This window comes from Lactuca sativa, chromosome 8, assembly GCF_002870075.4.
Source record: "Lactuca sativa cultivar Salinas chromosome 8, Lsat_Salinas_v11, whole genome shotgun sequence".
NCBI classification, from domain to species: Eukaryota; Viridiplantae; Streptophyta; class Magnoliopsida; order Asterales; family Asteraceae; genus Lactuca; species Lactuca sativa.
In genome coordinates, this window is record NC_056630.2 from 163773042 (window position 1) to 163793137 (window position 20096).

The window sequence follows — 20096 nt, forward strand, 5'->3', positions numbered from 1 at the left end:
AGAGGCTTGGAGCAAGGGGCTTTGCTAGGATTCAGATTTCTCTTCTGTTGGAGTTTCCTTTTGAGGTATTATTTCGTTGCTTGGGCTTTTATTCTTCATTTTGAGGTTTTTGGAAAAGATAGCATGTGGTGTTTTGATTGGAGGTTAGATCTGAGGTTGCTACCTCAGATCTGGAATGGAGAAGGTCTAGAGTGCATTAGAGTCCCTGTTCTTGAGTGATTGGTGAAGCCATCTTGTCCCAAACCCTAACCCTAGAGTGTTATATGCTTATATCTCTTTGGATTCACGTAAAGTTTGCCACTTTACATGATGGATGGGTTGTAGAAGGGTAGATCTATGGTTTGGATCATTTGTAGGGCCTGGAAAGCTTCTGTATGGATTAAGATCTAGAGGTACTCGGCGAGTCACAAAGGTGTACTCGGTGAGTTGCTTGAAGATGGGCAGGAACTTGGCGAGTTGGAAGAACAACTCGGCGAGTTGGTTGAAGATAGCCTTGGACTCGGCGAGTCTGTTCTTGGACTCTGCGAGTCTGGTCGTGAGGTCCTAACCTTCTTCTGGTTGAGCCGTAAATCGGTGAGTCAAGAGAGGACTCGGTGAGTGGAGTGCGAGGGGACTCAGAGTTGTGGGACTTGGCGAGTCTCGGGGTGACTTGGCGAGTTGGGTCGCGGTTTGGGGAAGTTCTGAGCATGGGGACTCGACGAGTCGACGGGTTGACTCAGCGAGTAGGGTCAACCAGGAGGGTTGACTTTGACTGAGGACTTTGACTTTGACCAAGAGTTGACCAGTTGACTTCCAGGAGTATTTTGGTTGTTATTGGTGATTATTGGTTTCGGTGATTCAGTGGTGGTGTTCGTGACGCTGGTCGGAGCAGCGTGGACTGTTCTTCAGTCGGCAGTAGCAGGTGAGTCTTCTCACTATACTTTACCTAGAGTGGTAACAAAGTTATGTGATAGAGATATTATATGCTATCTATGTGATGTGTGGCACTGCATTATTTCTATGTGATTTATGTTGTGTGTATATCAGAGTGAGGACCGGAAGGTCCACAGAGCTAGGACCAGAGGGTTCGCAGAGTTAGGGCCTAAGGGCCCATAGACTTATAGCCTCAAGTGGCTATTATATGTTATATGTGGTATTTTTAGAATTATGTGCCAGTGTATTTGTATGTTGTTTATGTGTTGAGATTTATTGTGATATGTGATTCAGAGTTCTCAGAGTTAGGACCTTTGGGTCCATAGAGTTAGGGCCAGAGGGCCCACCGAGAGTTGGGACTGGAGGGTCCCACTGAGACACACTGACCAGAAGGTCAACAGAGTTATTTCCTTGAGTGGCTAATATGTGTTAGAGTGGTATTTTGGGGAACTCACTAAGCTTCGTGCTTACAGTGTTTTGTGTAATGTGTTTCAGGTTTTCTCCGGATCACGGGACGGCATCGGCTCGATTGTACACACCAGAGGAAGCGGTTGTTTTGAAGATCCTGGTTTATTAATTGATTGAACAAAAGAGTCATGTATTGTAATTTATACAAAATGGGATTTTTATGAAAAGTATTAAGGATAAAAGTAATTTTAAATGAAAAATTTGTTTTGAAAAATTTCGGCATTACAAAGTGTCCTTAAATAGGCCACAGGCCTGAAGGTTTAGGGTTTCCTTTAGCAGCGCTGACACGGCGAGTCGGCTAACTGACTCGTCGATTCAGCTTATTAATCCACGTCACCCATCGTGACCCTACTCGACGAGTTGAGGCACCAACTCGTCGAGTCACCCATGCAAACTCATTATTACATATAGAAATGTTATACCTCGGAACCAGGATGTTACATAGTAGATGATTTTTCGTGTTTCACTTGGGTTCATTTCTTAGATAGAAATCTAAGACTACTCAAGTGATAAATAATATTATCAAAAGTATTGAACTGAGTTTGAAGTAGAAAGTTTGACGCATCAAAAGTGATAATAGAATTAAATTCAAGAATCAACTTCTTGATTAATTCTTGAGAAATCTTGGAATTTTTCATAATTCTTTGTCTCCTTAGACACCACAACAAAATGGTGTTGTCGAAAGGACAAATCAATCTTTATGTGAAGTTACTAGAACAATGCTCACATATGCAAATTTACCTTAATATTTATTGGTAGAAGCGATTTATATAGCTTTTTTCACACAAAATCATTCTTCATTCATCGAAGATTTAACATCACACCCTGTGAATCATGAATAAAAGGAAACCTAATGTAAAATTTTTCCATGTTGTTGGTTGTAGTTGTGTTATCATGAATATAAAAGTAAAATATAATCTTTCGAAGTTTCAGACAAAGGATGATGAAGAAATCTTTCATGGATATTATCAAAATTTTATGTCATATAGGGTGATGAACAAACGAATGCGAAGAGTTGAAGAAACTTTCAATTTAACATTTGATGATTAATATGCTAAAAGAGTTTAACATGAATTTCCTCAGAAACCAATACTTTCTAATTTTAATGAAGAATCTGAACAAATGCTTACTTTTGATATTGACTTTGATTTTCTTGTTAGTATTCCTAACAGAGCAATTGATGATGAGGTTAATCTTTATGACAATCAAGTATTTGAAGCATCGAAGCATTCTGGCGACTCAACTATCACTGATGGACACATAGATGAATATTCATCTTCAACACCAAGAACTAATGTCGAAGAGGATTAAACTTCGACATCTGGTCAAGTTGAACGGGAGCACTTGACATCACAACCTCAAGTCAAGTGGGAGCTATTAGTTTCGAATGTTGGTGTTGGGGGGGAGTAACACGTAGTCAATCCATATGTATACAGGGATCCAAGTCACATAAATATCTAATGAAAATGATGACATTAATGATTCTTTATCTGTTGCAGAAGAATTTTCAGAGACTAAAGAAATATTTGAGAATGCTCAGTTGGATTTTGATCCATCATTTCCTTCTATGGAGAAATGGATTCTTAATCATCCGAAAGAACAAATCATTAGTAACCCTAATTCTGGTATGTTAACAAGAGCACAGGTTAGAGAAAGAAATGAAGTTCTTAGTGTTCATAAAAAATTTTACATGTTTAATGTTTTTATTTCTAAAATTGAACTGAAAGCAATTAAGACTGCATTAGAACATCCTGATTGGGTTTCTATTTAAAAAATAAAGTTGATAAAGAAGGTAATGTGGCTCGCAATAAGACAATATTAGTTGTGAAAGGTTATTGTCAACAAGAAGGAATTGATTACGATGAAGCCTTTGTTTCAATCACAAGACTCGAAGCAATGCACATTTTTCTTGCTTATGCAGCTCACAAGAACTTATATGTGTACCAAATAGATGTGAAGTTTGCTTTCCTCAATGGTGTACTCGAAGAGACTATATATGTTGTGCAACCACCTGGATTTGTGAATGATAAGTTTCCTAATCATTTTTATATCCTTAAAAAAGCAGTTTATGGGTCGAAACAAGCACCACATGCTTGGTATGCGACTTTAATCAGTTTGTTGAAGATCACTATATTTAACCAAGGTTCAATTGATCCCACATTATTTTGAAAGAAAGTTGGAAATCATCACATGCTTGTTCAAATTTATGTCAATGATATAAATTTTGGTTCTACTGACCCTTCTTTGTCAAGGGAATTTGAAGAGTTGATGAAAAGTATGTTCGAGATGAGTATGATGGGCAAAATTAATTACTTTTTGGGACTGAACATTCACGAAAGCAAAAAAGGAATTTTTATAAGTCAAGAAAATTACGCGATGAACTTGCTTGAGCGCTTTGGAATGACAATTTTTTTAGATGCGAAGGTCCCCATGGCATGTGGCACTTGCTTAGTCCTTCGTTGGATAAGCCAACTGTTGATCTGAAGATATATTGAAGCATGATTGGTTCACTATTGTATTTAACTAAAACTTGACCTGGTATTATGTTTTCAATTTGTAATTGTATGATGTACCAAGCAAACCCTAGTAGAAACAGATATGTATACTGAGAGGGGCTCGATGCTAGGCGGGGCCTGATATCGGATTCGTTCGCTGCCGTGCAGGGCCCGAGGTAGCGGGCTAGGCCCAATGTTTGCAATATGTGTTTACGTGTATGGTATGTGGTAGTTTGGGGAGACTCACTAAGCTTCGTGCTTACAGTTTTCAGTTTTGGTTTCAGGTACTTCCATTATCCAGGGGAAGAGCTCGGGATGACTGCATTACACACACCACAACTTGTAGCCTGGAATGATTTACTCTAATATTTTGATATATGATTTTGATATAGTGATTGATAAGATGTTTTGAAATATTTTCGCTTATGTTTCCATGATATGGTTTAGATTACTATGGTTTTAATTATAATTTAAAAAGAAAATTTTGGACTATATTTTTGGGATTGTTACATAAAGAGTCAAGGACGAAGACTTTGATAAACAATGTTGTTACGAGTCTAGAAGAACGTCTTGCTAATCAATCTAGTTCTTATAAACATGAAATCAAGGAATTACATAATGTTGATCCTGAAAGGCATACTTATTTGAACAAATTGTTACCTCATCAAAAGATTCAATTATTTTGAATGTTCACGAATTGACTAATTTGTTTACAAAAGAAGTAAAAAAAGGTGAATCTCTTTTGTGATGGTGTGAAGAATAATAATGATGTTCTTTTGGGGGCTACACGAACTTTGGTTGAATACATTCGCTCCTTTAATATGGAATATGCTAAGGAGATTAAGCTCAAGAAGGAATTAAATGGCAAGGTGTTTAAAAATATTGATAACTCTCTTACGAGTGTTCATGATAGCTTATCCAAGTTTGATGTTCCATTAACAACTTGGATATCTCCATAACAAATCTTTTATGTGGTTTCATCCTTGGAGTCATGTTTTAAAACGCAACTCACCCCGATATTGTATTTGGTTCTTCAATTACGCAACCATACTCCATGTCCATCAATGATCATGTCACAGGGGGGGAGATAAGAGAGGTGGTCATCGAAATATGGTGGAGAAGATAAAGGAAAAGTAATTGGCAAGGTGTTTCCTACTCAAATTCCAACTTCAATTCCAATGAAAGCCACTATGGCAACTTTGACAAAAACTACTACACCAAATGTCGAAGTTGATATGTCAAAGCTACAATCAAACCTGTTGCAACTTCTGAACCAAAAGATAAAGGAAAATGTGTTCATGTGGAAACTACAATAGAAGAGAAGCAAAAGCTTCAAGATCTTGAGTTTGAAAGAATAAAGCAGTTGAACAACATCATGCGAATCAGAGCAAATGACCCACCTGGTCTTGATAAGGGAGATCCAAACAAGGTGTGGTGTTACAAAACAACTGCAGATGTGGTGTGTGGCAAGGTGGATGCGTTGGGAAAAGTTCCAAAGAAATTTTTGACATTGAAGATCTAGATTTCAACCAATTGGACTTTCCAATTAATCACGCCATGTTTACTTCTGCTCAATTCAAGATTGTTGAGAATTATAAATATATAGAGGAGTAGAAGAAGCTGAAGATTCGTTTCCATGTTGGTCTTGGTAAAAAGGAAGATGTTTGGTCCTTGGTGAAGATTGTCAAATTGATATCGATAACTCCTGATGTTATGTTCGAAGGAATCTTGCAAAACTATCAATATAGTGTTATTAAGGCAAACAATCTTGTGGTTGACTTCACAATTGTTGACTTCCCTTTGATGAATTTGAGTGATCTCATCACAATTACGAAGATATTGGGAGATTTGAATAATCACCAAATTCAAGACAAAGCATCGTGCATCATTGGGTATGGTCAAATTTAGAGCTTCTTAAACTATTACTTTGGTAACCTAGCATTAACAAATTTTGAGTTAACTATTGTTTACAAAAAAGAAGTCAAAGGTTCCCAAATCATTGTTGAAAGTGAAATTCAACATTAATGATTATGAAGATGGTGAAATAATCAATCATCCTTTAGGAGTTATTTTTGAATGGAAGAATATGAAGGGCGGAAAAAAGAAGTTTTTCTTTTGTACTGACGATGTAAAAAGATATCCAAATCATAATATTTCCAGTATCCTTCTTCGAATCAACAATTTCAAGAAGAATACGAATGATGATAGAGCAGAGATAAGGGAGATCATCGTCCGGTACATGGAAATTAGAAGAGTTTTGCAACAAGTGATAAAGGTACTACCCTTAGTCTGTAGATTTGATATTGATCACAAATGGGGAGATTGTAGAGTCATATTTGTTGTGATATATTGAAGCTTACATAGTTGCCTTAGTAGCGAATGTTATGTCAATATCGAAGGTAAACATGACTTCGGTAGTGTATGTATTGTATTAGACCTATTTATAGATTCGTTATTAATGTCGAAGTTCTGGTATGTTTTTGTATCCGTCTAGAACTCTATAAATAGAGTAAGTACATAAGTCTTTTGTAGTTTTTGCCATTGTAAGCATTGTACTCTCTCTCTCTCTCTCTCTCTACATTTGTACTTGTACCAATCCGAATAAATCGAGCTAGCACAAGATCTTATTTACATCATGTGTTCATTTGTACCCTAATTTTATTTTTACGATTGACTAAACATATTTTCAGCTTAAGCGACATATTTGAAATTTATGAGGATATAATTACCTTTTTATTTACGTATGAATATTATATTCCTCCGTCGCGCCGATACCCAGAAGGGTTTTTCGGCAAAAAATATATATGGCCCAGATTTGTTCTCACGTTCTCGGTTTCATAATTCTTCTCATTTAAACATTCCACACACACACACACACACACACACACACACACACACACACACATATATATATATATATATATATATATATATATATATATATATATATATATATATATATATATATATATATATATATATATATGACTCTCAGATGGTGTTGGTTAGTTCTTTGGACAGTTTCAATTTATATTTAACTATATGTGTTTCCTGTACAAAACTGGTCAAGAAAATCTATTTTGTATATGCTTAAAGTAAAAATATCATATTATTCTTTATCGTTTTTTCTTCTTTAAAGAAAATAAGATGCTTTAAACTCATAGACAAATTAATAATATACCATTTTATTTTTAAAATATAATCGTTAAAAATGAAAAAAATAAAAAATTTCTAACTAACGAGGAAGAATTCCTATAATAACTTTATACATACGGGGCTACTTTTGAAACTGTAATATAATATTGACCATTTATGTATCTATATATTTGATCGTATGTATGTTTTCAACTATATGTATGTATATGTTAACAGAAGTTACATAAGAAAAATTAAAAAGAATAATAATATTAAAAATACTTCTAAATGTATGTTGTGTGTAATATGAAAATTTCGATATCTCTTTTAATAGTAAATATACTAATATGATGTACGTCAATACATGGAGTAAAACATATACATATAATATTGGTTTCATTTTTCGTTTTTTATACCTTTTTAGGGGTATAATATTAGGATAATTTGAGAGGAAAACGAACATTCAATTTTCTTCACATTTAGTCATTAAACTTTTTTTTATTATATATTTGTCACTGAACTATTGAAACTGTTCATATTTTACCTTTATGACCGGATGTTACCGATCATAAGGGTAAAATGTGAACAATTTCAATAGCTTAGTGACAAACAGATAATAAAAAAAATTTATTGACTAAATGCAAACATAATCAAAAGTCCATTACCTTTTCAAATCATTATCCTTTTTAAAAACATTTTCACAAGGAAACTTTATACCGAAAAAAAAATGTAGTTACTTTTTGTTTTAAGAAATAATAGCTCCTCCCAAAAAAATGCAAAAAGATCGAAAAATGGAATGATTTGTAGGTCAGTAGGTGAATAGTAATTTTGCAAGGCATGGGATTTATTATCAAAGAAAAAAACGTTTTCTTATTGAGTTTTTCTGTTTCAGGATTTCATGATTACTATTACATTATTAATGTTTTTTTTTTTTACTTTGATTTTTATTTTAATGGTTTTGACATTTGATGATGGTTTTAATATGATGTATTTAGAATCCCACGTTGAGGTAATCATAGTTTTTGTCAAAAAAAATAGCATTTGTTTTAATTCTTTTTCGTCACTTAAAAAAACCATGTGTTTTGTTTTGTTGGTAGGAATCATAAAAAAAACCATTTTCAAACAAAAGGTGATTTTATATGATGTAAAAAAGTGAAGCTTTTTTAGATATTTGACCAAAAAATTGTATAAAAATGACGAAAAATATATCTTATATATTTGGTGAACCACTTAGAGCATATTAGAACACAATTTAATAACCCATTGACTAATTTCTCAACCCATTTTCGGATTCCGTGGACCTTTGGCCTATTTCTCACTCTTTATTTTGTAATTGATGGCTACTATAAGAAATCCTGTAACTTTTGTCTCGAAAAAACTAAACAAAATTTGACAAATTTGTCTTTTTCTATGCGTATAAATGCCCACAATAGACGTTTTAATCTATTAAAGTTCTGAATAAAAAATAAACAAACAATTTTACTCTTCTATAAGATTGGAATGAAAAAACAACCTAATCCAAACCGCAAACATTTATATAATAATAACTAGCTAGGATATCCCGCTCCGCGGGATTCGGTTTTGATCATGGTTTTATTCTTTTCCTTTTCAGTATGTATTAGGAAGTAATGTTTGTGTTTTAATGGATATTTTATTTTTGTAACATATACATATATATGGTAAATTTACTGGATAAAAATAATAGGGAACCCCGCTGTGCAGGGTATGGATTTAGACAGCTTCCATCATTTTGAGATGCAAAATCCTATAAAAGAACTCAACTCTACATGTGAATCATCAAATCAAAGGCAATGGAGAGGAGTCCTTTTGCAAGCTGGAGGTTGTGAAGTTCCGATTCCTGGCTTTGGGTGTGGTGTTGATTCCTTTTCCAAGTGTTTTTAATAAGAAGTTCCTTTCCTAAAGAAAAAAAAGTATTAACATAAATCATTCTTACATTCCATTCCTTTGTGATTCCACCAAACAAAACTTACACTTTCTGGTGTTATTATATTTTTACTACAAATTTTCTCAATCACTTGGGAGAGAACAGTTGACCATGTACTGTACTCTGAGCTTTATGGGGATCCTTGATATAAATCCGGTTGTCTGCATGTATGTAAGAAAGATAAATATTAAATATTATGTCATGTCAGGTAAATTTCCAATTATGCCCTCATGAGTTATGCCTACTACCTCCATGATTGTTGGTTTCCTTCATCACAACTTCTTATGTCCATATCAGACATGTTGAATTTGAAACTTGGTAACAAATCAAACCTCCATGAAGATGGGAAAAAATCATACCTTATAAAGAAACCACTTCATGAGATTTAAAAGTTTTTGCACAAACATACTCCGCCCCATAGTCAATAAGTGTTGTTTTGGCTGCACTACATATAAAATCACGGGGGGTATTTTAGACATTTCACTCCTAAATCTTTCAAAGATTGAGATGTAAAAGAAAAAGGAAGCCTCTTAATGTAGCAGATGTTTTAAATTGCAAAACTACCCTCGATGAAAGCCATAGACAAAATGCTCACCGCAGCATATGTCCTACCATTGACAGCCAATTGATGGCATCTACATCTGTTTGTCAGAACAAAAACACATTTGGATTCATTTGAGAGGACTGCATTTTTAAACTTTTGGATTACAAAAAATAGTTACATTATTGGGAAAAATAGTTACATTATTGAACCACAAAATATGAAATTCTTTCTACCTGTCAATTGTGTTGTACAAAGATTCATATATGTAGATATTCTATAAACAGAATAGAAAGAAGTAGATAAAAGGAGCTAGAATTTGTTAATTTGCATCACTACCCTAACTAATTTCATTCCAAATCATTTGTTTCTTCTGAAAATCTAGTACATTGAATTAAGCATGTAGTGTAACTCAAAGTTTGAAAGATAATTTGCAATATGAATTTGTTAATTTGCAATATGAATTTGTTAACTTCCATAATTCTTACTTAAAAGTCATAGATTTTTTTTATCAATTAATATGTAAAAAATTTCACCAATTGCATTAAAACTATTATAAATCTAGAAGTCAGAATTTTAATAATGGTGGGAAGTCAAAAATTCAATAATGGTTTGCAAAGTCTTCAAACTGAAAATTTTAAGAAGTACCCAAATAAGTTTACATGAAAAGATGTATTTATGGTGAAAAAATTTACAGTTTTATGTGACTCTTAGAAGCCTACATGGATTATTTACCTGTAACCAATTGCATTAAAACTATTATAAATCTAGAAGTCAGAATTTTAATAATGGTGGGAAGTCAAAAATTCAATAATGGTTTGCAAAGTCTTCAAACTGAAAATTTTAAGAAGTACCCAAATAAGTTTACATGAAAAGATGTATTTATGGTGAAAAAATTTACAGTTTTATGTGACTCTTAGAAGCCTACATGGATTATTTACCTGTATAAGAACTTTTTCACTATAGTTCTGTTTGACTGCAGACATGAACTCTTCAAGTAACTCATAATATTACCGCAGAAAAAAAAATTAAAAAGTCAAAACTTGCATTTATATCAAAAAGAGGACATGATTAAGTTGAAATAAATCTTCTACCTTTCAAGTGGTCCTCTTTTGTTTAAGACCAATATGGAATTCATCATCGAGTAGCTTCTGATTATTTGTCCCCACATCATTGGTTATTGGCAAACACTACATGGAAAACATAATGGTCATAATTAAATTTGCAATTCAAAGTGTTTTTTATTATCTACCTAATAAAATAAGTAGAAAAGTAATTACTCAAACAACTTACTGCAGAAGGTCTAACACCTCCAAGTGCAGTATATAAAGCGAGTTTCCCAACTGGAACTCCCATACCCTGTACAAATTTAAATAGTAATTTAGAATACAACGTTGTTTCATATGTAAAAAACTATAATGACATTGATGAAAATAATCATGAAGGAAAGAAAATTTAGCTTATGTTACCTGACACCCAAGATCTCCAAGTCCCAAGATACGTTCTCCATTTGTCACCACAATAACTTGAATATTCCTCTCAGGCTAGTTGTTGAGCGCCTTAAGAATCTTTCCCCTGTGAATTTGAGTTATTTCATTGTGAAGTCATGATAATTTAAAGTAATTTAAGTAAGGTTAGGCTAATGTGAGAGGTGTACTTCTCTTTCATGCTAATGTATAGACCCTGAGGGCGCTTGAAAACACTCTTGTATTTCTGGAAGGCTTCACCAACTGTAGGAGTGTATACAACAGGGAGAAGTTCTTCTACACTGTCAATAAGAAGCTCGTAGAACAGCCTCTCATTCCGTTCCTATAAGCCACAGTGGAATGAGTATTTGGAATAAACAGAAAACAGGATGAATGATATGAACTTGTGAAATAGGTTGATTAGAGAACATCAAAGGAAAATGGAAAACAGGATAAAGTTTCAAATGATACCTCAAGTTCCATCATAGCCACATGCAGGGGAACTTCATAATTGTGAATAGTTTGCATCAATTTCCTCTCCTGATGGGTAAAATACAACTCATATAAGCTAAATCATGATTAAGCCAAATTGATATTCAGTACCAATAGAGATGTTGAGGAAAAATGTGTGACAACCCGAAATTTTCTATTTTGTACAACCCTTCACTTCAATAGAAGTCAGAACAGTTTCTGCTAATTTTCAAGCTTTTTGGAATAAGTTTGACTATATTAGGATTAGCACTTTAGGAGATATCAGGAGAGAGGATGCCCTAGAGTTTATTGTACATCAATAAAGTTCCAAAAACTCCAAGAGTTTGGAGTTTACGGCCCAAATGGCATTTGAACCGTAAACTCCATGGAGTATATATATGGCACTTAGCCATTTTTCCTTCATTTTTTCCATTTCAAGCTAGAGAAAACCCAATTTCTCTCCCAAGGATCTTTAAGATTTTGTCCCAATTGTAAGTACTTCTATCCTAGAGTGTATTAAAGCTTGTTCCACATCCATATATCAAGGAAATCACCCAAGAAACACAAGAACAATGTGTTTACGGCCCAAGATCTTCTTAGGCCGTAAACCCTAAAATGGGTGCCAAAGTGTGCCCTAGCTCCTTCCTTATGCTTAGAACCTAGAATAGATCCTTTCCTTGATGAGTGTAGCACTTGAAAAACACCAAAAACCCCCCATGGATATGAGTTTACGGTTTGGGAATCTCCCAAAACCGTAAACACACCCAAAGGGTGTTTTGATTCCCCTAACACCTTAGTAAGCCTTGGATATTAGCATAGAACCTTACACCATTGAACTAAGTACTTCAATACACGAAATGGTACTTCTCACCATGAGTTTACGGCCGTAAACTCATGGGGAAGTTGTCCCCAGACTGTAAACACCATACAAGGTCATTATTGGACCTTAAACCCACCCAACCTCTTGTTTAAGCCTTGGAACACTTAACCACTTAAGTTATAATAGTTTTATGCCTCATTGGTGACCCAATTGAGAGTTTATGGCCAGGTGTAAACTCCCCTGGGCCGTAAACTCCAACAAACATGGTCCATTGACCATAAACTCCCGTATAACGCCTTGCACTCCTTTGTTGCAACCCAATAGCCTCCTAGCACTTGACCAAAGTGTTTTCCTCACATTAGGATGTTTATAAATGCATAATTAGTGTTATAATCACTAGTGTTTTATATACATATGTCCTTATATGTCATTAGGATCATTGTGTGTGTCTAAATCTTCACTTGACACCAAGCACTTGTCCGACACTTCCATTCGATCCGCTCACTGCAAGTGAGTTCATACCCCTTAATTTACCTTTTAAATGTTTTGTAAATGTTTATAAATGATTTATGGGGGGGGGGGGGAATACAAGTTGAATCATGTTTAGTTATTATATCAATCACATGTGATTAATAACTAGCATGCAAATGGATTTACTATACGTTAACTGTTTTACCAAACAGATTTCTTCAAATGACTTTCTTAAACATTTTTACATGTTTAAAACTCTTTATCAAATTTTCTTACATATTGTAAGTTTCCTTTCAAACTCTGTTACAAATATGTTTCAAACAAAGGTTTTCCTTATACTTAAACTGTCTTACCCAACAAAATACTTTCAAATCGTTTTATAAACTGACATCAAGTCATCATTTCTTAGTATTAAACTTTTCAAAGGTTTTACAAAACTTCTTTATGCTTTTATATTGTCAAATGCATGCCTAGATATGTATATTTATATAAATAATGTTTAAAGGACTTAGGACGGTCAGCTCACTTTATTTCCTTTTCCTCGTTGGGATGTGGACTTAGGGCATCGGTTGGTCGTCCGAATGTCGTCTAAATATTAGTTATATATCATGTATACATATATAGACATAAAAGTTTCCCTCGGTCAGTTAAGTACCTTTGGGTAGCAAAGGCATACTTTTGGTTATACACGTATATTACTAGTAACTATAATAGATATAGATAGGAGATACTACTTTCCATTCCAAGTACAAGGAATCACACAAGAGTCAGTTCATTCATGAGTCTATACTAATACATTACACGTTACATGAATACGTTTACATAGATACGCTTACATAGGTACGCTTACATGAATACGTTTACATAGATACGCTTACATGAATACGCTTACATAAATTCGATTACAATACATGATAACAAAACAGACATAACAAGGTGCTATAGCATGGAACAATTTCAGGATCTAACTATACCAATGAATCACTACTACATTGTGATAGCTATATTGGGTATACATGATCATAGTAATGTGGATGTTTGCGGCTTGCAGTCATTGCAGGGGTGGCGTTTGGTTCCCAAAATCTCTTGACAGGGGAGCATTTAGTATGGGATCTAGCCATCACATTATGCCTTAACCCTCAATTAAGGCAAAATAGTACAAAAGTAGCCACTTATTACAAATACTACAGTACTTACGAAATTTACAAAAGGACATAAAACTCCAATTAATATATTATTAATGCCTTTACTATGTGGCATATACACTTAATCGATGAGGCAGATTAGAATAATAATAATAGTCGTACAGTCGGGTCTAGGAAGAAGGCTACTTTCAAAACAGTCGGGTCATGGTAGAAGACTACTTTCAAAACAGTCGGGTCTTGGTAGAAGACTACTTTCAAACAGTTAGGTCATGGTAGAAGATTTCTTTTTATACTAGTAGGAAATATGGGATTTTCTAGGGATTTCAATTGTTTTCAATTACTTGCAAACATTTTCATACTTATAAAACATTCTTTCAAAACAATTTCAAGTCTTTCATTACAAGTTTTACAAATCAATGACACTAAAATACTTATGAATTCACCAGCTTTTTGGCTGATACTCGCTTTCAAAATAACTTGTATTCTCAGGTCACAAATAGACAGGTACGACAACCAAGTTTTATGAAGACAGAGCAGTCCAGACTCGTCTTATATTTCGATTATTCATTATGTTGTTTTATACTATGAAAGAACACTCTTGTAATTAAAATTATACTATTAATGCAATGGATGATGTTGTTGCTTGTTTACTACTTTGCATTGCTGTGATACTTTAAATGACGTCCTCCGCCCCAGAACGTTTCCGCCGTTCTTGGTTTTGGGGTGTGACAAAATGCAAACCTGAAGCTCCTGTGTAGAAACAGCTGGAGGCAATAGACCTCGTAAGTAATGAGAATCTCTTTCCCTCTCGATGAACGTAAGCCCCTTGTTATGGCATGGATCCCTCAGCAAAGACCTCGTAAGGCAATACTTGTAGGCTTGTAGCAGCGATATACCTGGCAACAGAAACAGTCCAAGGCGTGACGGGTTGGTCCTCGGTGGCACGATCTTCGTCGCAGACGTCCTCAACACCGCCTCCAACGGTGGCCTATCGGTCTTTCACCGTCCTTCATCGACTCCAAAGTCCTATCCATTTCCGATGAGTAAGTGGATCCCCTATGTAGTCGACCATGTAGTCCGTTGGGACCGACTAACCATGGATAAATAGAAGAACCGATGGATATGGATTGGGAAGTGAAGTGGGTGAAGTAAAATGGGTGTGCGAACAGAGAATAGAAAGGTCATGTGATCGAAGAGGCAATGGAAAATTCCAGAATGTCACTAAGTTAAACATCAAAGAATCCGATGAACGATGAACGACTTGTGTCCACATAGAATACGGATATTGACATAAAATGACCCTATAGAATATGCATAATGTCAAAAAATACCCCGCACAATAGAGGGAACATCCACAAACATAATAGAGGGATCATTTCTGCCAAAAACTCCCAAGTTTACCAATAATCTTTTAACACACCTTTCATATATATATATATATATATATATATATATATATATATATATATATATATATATATATAATAATAATAATAAATAATAATAATAATAATAATGTTATTATTATTATTATTATTATTATTATTATTATTATTATTAAACTTTCTTGTAATATCATATGTGATGTAAAAAATAAAGAGTTTTTTAGTTATAAAACTAAAACGGATATTGATGTACATTATTTTGTTTAATAAGGAAAATACTTTATCCAAGGTTCTAAATAGCGTTAGTTTCGACTTAACGATAATGTTCAACACTCAAGCTTTTATGAGTTGTGACGAATAACTTTGTTTATAAAGCGTGATTTAATACGACAATTTGGTACGATATATATATATATATATATATATATATATATATATATATATATATATATATATATATATATATATATATATATATATATATAATAGCGTTGCTAGAGCGGCGCTATAGCGGGTAGCGGAGGTAAGGAAACGCTATTTCAAAATAGCGGTGACGCTATTAGCGTCGCAATTTAACGCTATTTACCGCGATTATAGTCACCGCTATTGTGGCGCTATAACCACTATATGAATAAATTCCATTTTTGGGCTATTTTCCATAAAATAAAAAACATTTTTTGTGCGATTCCATTGAATAAAATTGTTTTTTCTTAGCCCAAACCAAAACTTTAGTGTCATTCTATTGAATAAAATTGTAATTTTGTGACTGTCAGTCTATCATGACTTCCATTGAAACTATGTACGTGTTGTCTTGCTAATTGTGTCGAAAACATGAAGTACTACATGTTTAAAGCTCTTTATCAAATTGTCTTACATATTTTAAGTTTCCTTTCAAACTCTGTTACAAATGTGTTTCAAACAAATGTTTTCCTTATACTTAAACTCTCTTACCAAACAAAATACTTTCCAATCGTTTTATAAACTGACATCAAGTCATCATTTCTTAGTATTAAACTTTTCAAAGGTTTTACAAAACTTCTTTATGCTTTTATATTGTCAAATGCATGCCTAGATATGTATAGTTATATAAATAATGTTTAAAGGACTTAGGACGGTTAGCTCACTTTATTTCCTTTTCCTCGTTGAGATGTGGACTTAGGGCATCGGTTGCTTGTCCGAATGTCGTCTAAATATTAGTTATATATCATGTATACATATATAGACATAAAAGTTTCCCTTAGTCGGTTTAGTACCTTTGGGTAGCAAAGGCATACTTTCGGTTATACACGTATATTACTAGTAACTATAATAGATATAGTTAGGAGATACTACTTTCCATTCCAAGTACAAGGAATCACACAAGAGTCAGTTCATTCATGAGTCTATACTAATACATTACACGTTACATAAATACGTTTACATAGATACGTTTACATAGGTACGCTTACATGGATACGTTTACATAGGTACGCTTACATGAATACGTTTACATAGATACGCTTACATGAATACGCTTACATAAATACGATTACAATACATGATAACAAAACAGACATAACAAGGTGATATAGCATGGAACAATTTCAGGATCTAACTATACCAATGAATCACTACTGCATTGTGATAGCTATATTGGGAATACATGATCATAGTAACGTGGATGTTCGCGGCTTGCAGTCAATGCAGGGGTCGCGTTTGGTTCCCAAAATCTCTTGACAGTGGAGCGTTTATTATGGGATCTAGCCATCACATTATGCCTTAACCCTCAATTAAGGCAAAATAGTACAAAATTAGTCACTTATTAATAATACTACAGTACTTACGACAATTACAAAAGGACATAAAACTCCAGTTAATATATTATTAATGCCTTTACTATGTGGCATATACACTTAATCGATGAGGCAGATTAGAATAATAATAATAGTCGTACCGCCGGGTCTTGGAAGAAGGCTACTTTCAAAATAGTCGGGTCTTGGTAGAAGGCTACTTTCAAAACAGTTAGGTCATGGTAGAAGATTACTTTTTATACTAGTAGGAAATATGAGATTTTCTAGGGATTTCAAACGTTTTCAATTAGTTGCAAACATTTTCATACTTACACAAACTTTCTTTCAAAACAATTTCAGGTCTTTCACTACAAGTTTTACAAATCAATAACACTAAAATACTTATGAATTCACCAGCTTTTTGGCTGATACTCGCTTTCAAAATAACTTGTATTCTCAGGTCACAAATAGACAGGTACGACGACCAGGTTTTGTGAAGACGTAGCAGTCCAGACTCGTCTTATATTTCGATCATTCATTATGTTGTTTTATACTATGAAAGAACACTCTTGTAATTAAAATTATACTATTAATGCAATGGATGATGTTGTTGTTTTTTTACTACTTTGCATTGTTGTGATACTTTACATGACGTCCTTCGCCCCAAAACGTTTCCGCCGTTCTTGGTTTTGGGGTGTGAGAAAATGCAAACCTGATGCTCCTGTGTAGAAACAGCTGGAGGCAATAGACCTCGTAAGTAATGAGAATCTATTTCCCTCTCGATGAACGCAAGCCCCTTGTTATGGCGTGGATCCCTCAGCAAAGACCTCGTAAGGCGATACCTGTAGGCTTGTAGCAGCGATATACCTGGCAACGGAAACAGTCCAAGGCGTGACGGGTTGGTCCTCGGTGGCACGATCTTCGTCGCAGACGTCCTCAACACCGCCTCCAACGGTGGCCTATCGGTCTTTCACCGTCCTTCATCGACTCCAAAGTGCTATCCATTTCCGATGAGTAAGTGGATCCCCTATGTAGTCGACCATGTAGTCCGTTGGGACCGACTAACCTTGGAGAAGTCGAAGAAGCGACGGATATGGATTGGGAAGTGAAGTGGGTGTGCGAACAGAGAATAGAAAGGGCATTTGATCGGAGAGGCGGTGGAAAATTCCAGAATGTCACTAAGATAAACATCAAAGAATCCGATGAACGATGAACGACTTGTGTCCACATAGAATACGGATATTGACATAAAATGACCCTAAAGAATATACATAATGTAAAAAAAATATCCCGCACAATAGAGGGAACATCCACAAACATAATAGAGGGATCATTTCTGCCAAAAACTCCCAAGTTCACCATTAATCTTTTAACACAACTTTCATATATATATATATATATATATATATATATATATATATATATATATATATATATATATATATATATATATATATATATATATATATATATATATATACACACACACACATATATATATATATATATATATATATAATAAAAATAATAATAATAATAATAATAATAATAATAAATAAATAATAAAAATATTATTATTATTATTATTATTATTATTATTATTATTATTAAACTATCTTATAATGTCGTATGTGATGTAAAAAATAAAGAGTTTTTTTGTTAAAAAACTAAAACGGACACTGATGTACATTATTTTGTTTAATAAGGAATACTTTATCCAAGGTTCTAAATAGCGTTAGTTTTGACTTAACGATAATGTTTAACACTCAAGTTTTTATGAGTTGTAACGAAAAATTTTGTTTATAAAGCGTGATTTAATACGACAATTTGGTATATATATATATATATATATATATATATATATATATATATATATATATATATATATATATATATATATATATATATAATAACATTGCTAGAGCGGCGCTATAGCGGTTAGCGGAGGTAAGGAAACGCTATTTCAAAATAGTGGTTTAGAATAGCGGTGGCGCTATTAGCGTCGCGATTTACCGCTATTTACCGCGATTATGGTCACCGCTATTGCGGCACTATAACCACTATATGAATAAATTCAATTTTTGGGCAATTTTACATAAAAAAGCATTTTTTGTGCGATTCCATTGAATAAAATTGTTTTTTCTTTGCCCAAACCAAAACTTTAGTGTCATTCTATTGAATAAAATTGTAATTTTGTGACTGTCAGTCTGTCTTGACTTCCATTGAAACCATATAAGTTTTGTCTTGCTAATTGTGTTGAAAACTTGAAGTACTACATGTTTAAAGCTCTTTATCAAACTGTCTTACATATTGTAAGTTTCCTTTCAAACTCTGTTACAAATGTGTTTCAAACAAAGGTTTTCCTTCTACTTAAACTGTCTTACTAAACAAAATACTTTCAACTCGTTTTATAAACTTACATCAAGTCATCATTTCTGAGTATTAAACTTTTCAAAGGTTTTACAAAACTTCTTTATGCTTTTATATTGTCAAATGCATGCCTAGATATGTATAGTTATATAAATAATGTTTAAAGGACTTAGGACGGTTAGCTCACTTTATTTCCTTTTCCTCGTTGAGATGTGGACTTAGGGCATCGGTTGCTCGTCCTAATGTCGTCTAATATTAGTTATATATCATGTATACATATAAAGACATAAAAGTTTCCCTCAGTTGGTTTAGTACCTTTGGGTAGCAAAGGCATACTTTCAATTATACACGTATATTACTAGTAACTATAATAGATATAGTTAGGAGATACTACTTTCCATTCCATGTACAAGGAATCACACAAGAGTCAGTTCATTCATGAGTCTATACTAATACATTACATGTTACATAAATACGTTTACATAGATACGCTTACATAGGTACGCTTACATGAATACGCTTACATGAATACGTTTACATAGATACGCTTACATGAATACGTTTACATAAATACGATTACAATACATGATAACATAACAGACATAACAAGGTGCTATAGTATGGAACAAATTCATGATCTAACTATACCAATGAATCACTACTGCATTGTGATAGTTATATTGGTTATACATGATCATAGTAA

General features: G+C 33.7%; 1 pseudogene; it reads right to left on the reverse strand.

Annotated features, from left to right (window-relative positions):
• Positions 1–10303: 10303 nt before the first annotated feature.
• On the reverse strand, positions 10304–18253 carry LOC111878199 (NADP-dependent malic enzyme-like; annotated as a pseudogene).
• Positions 18254–20096: the final 1843 nt, after the last annotated feature.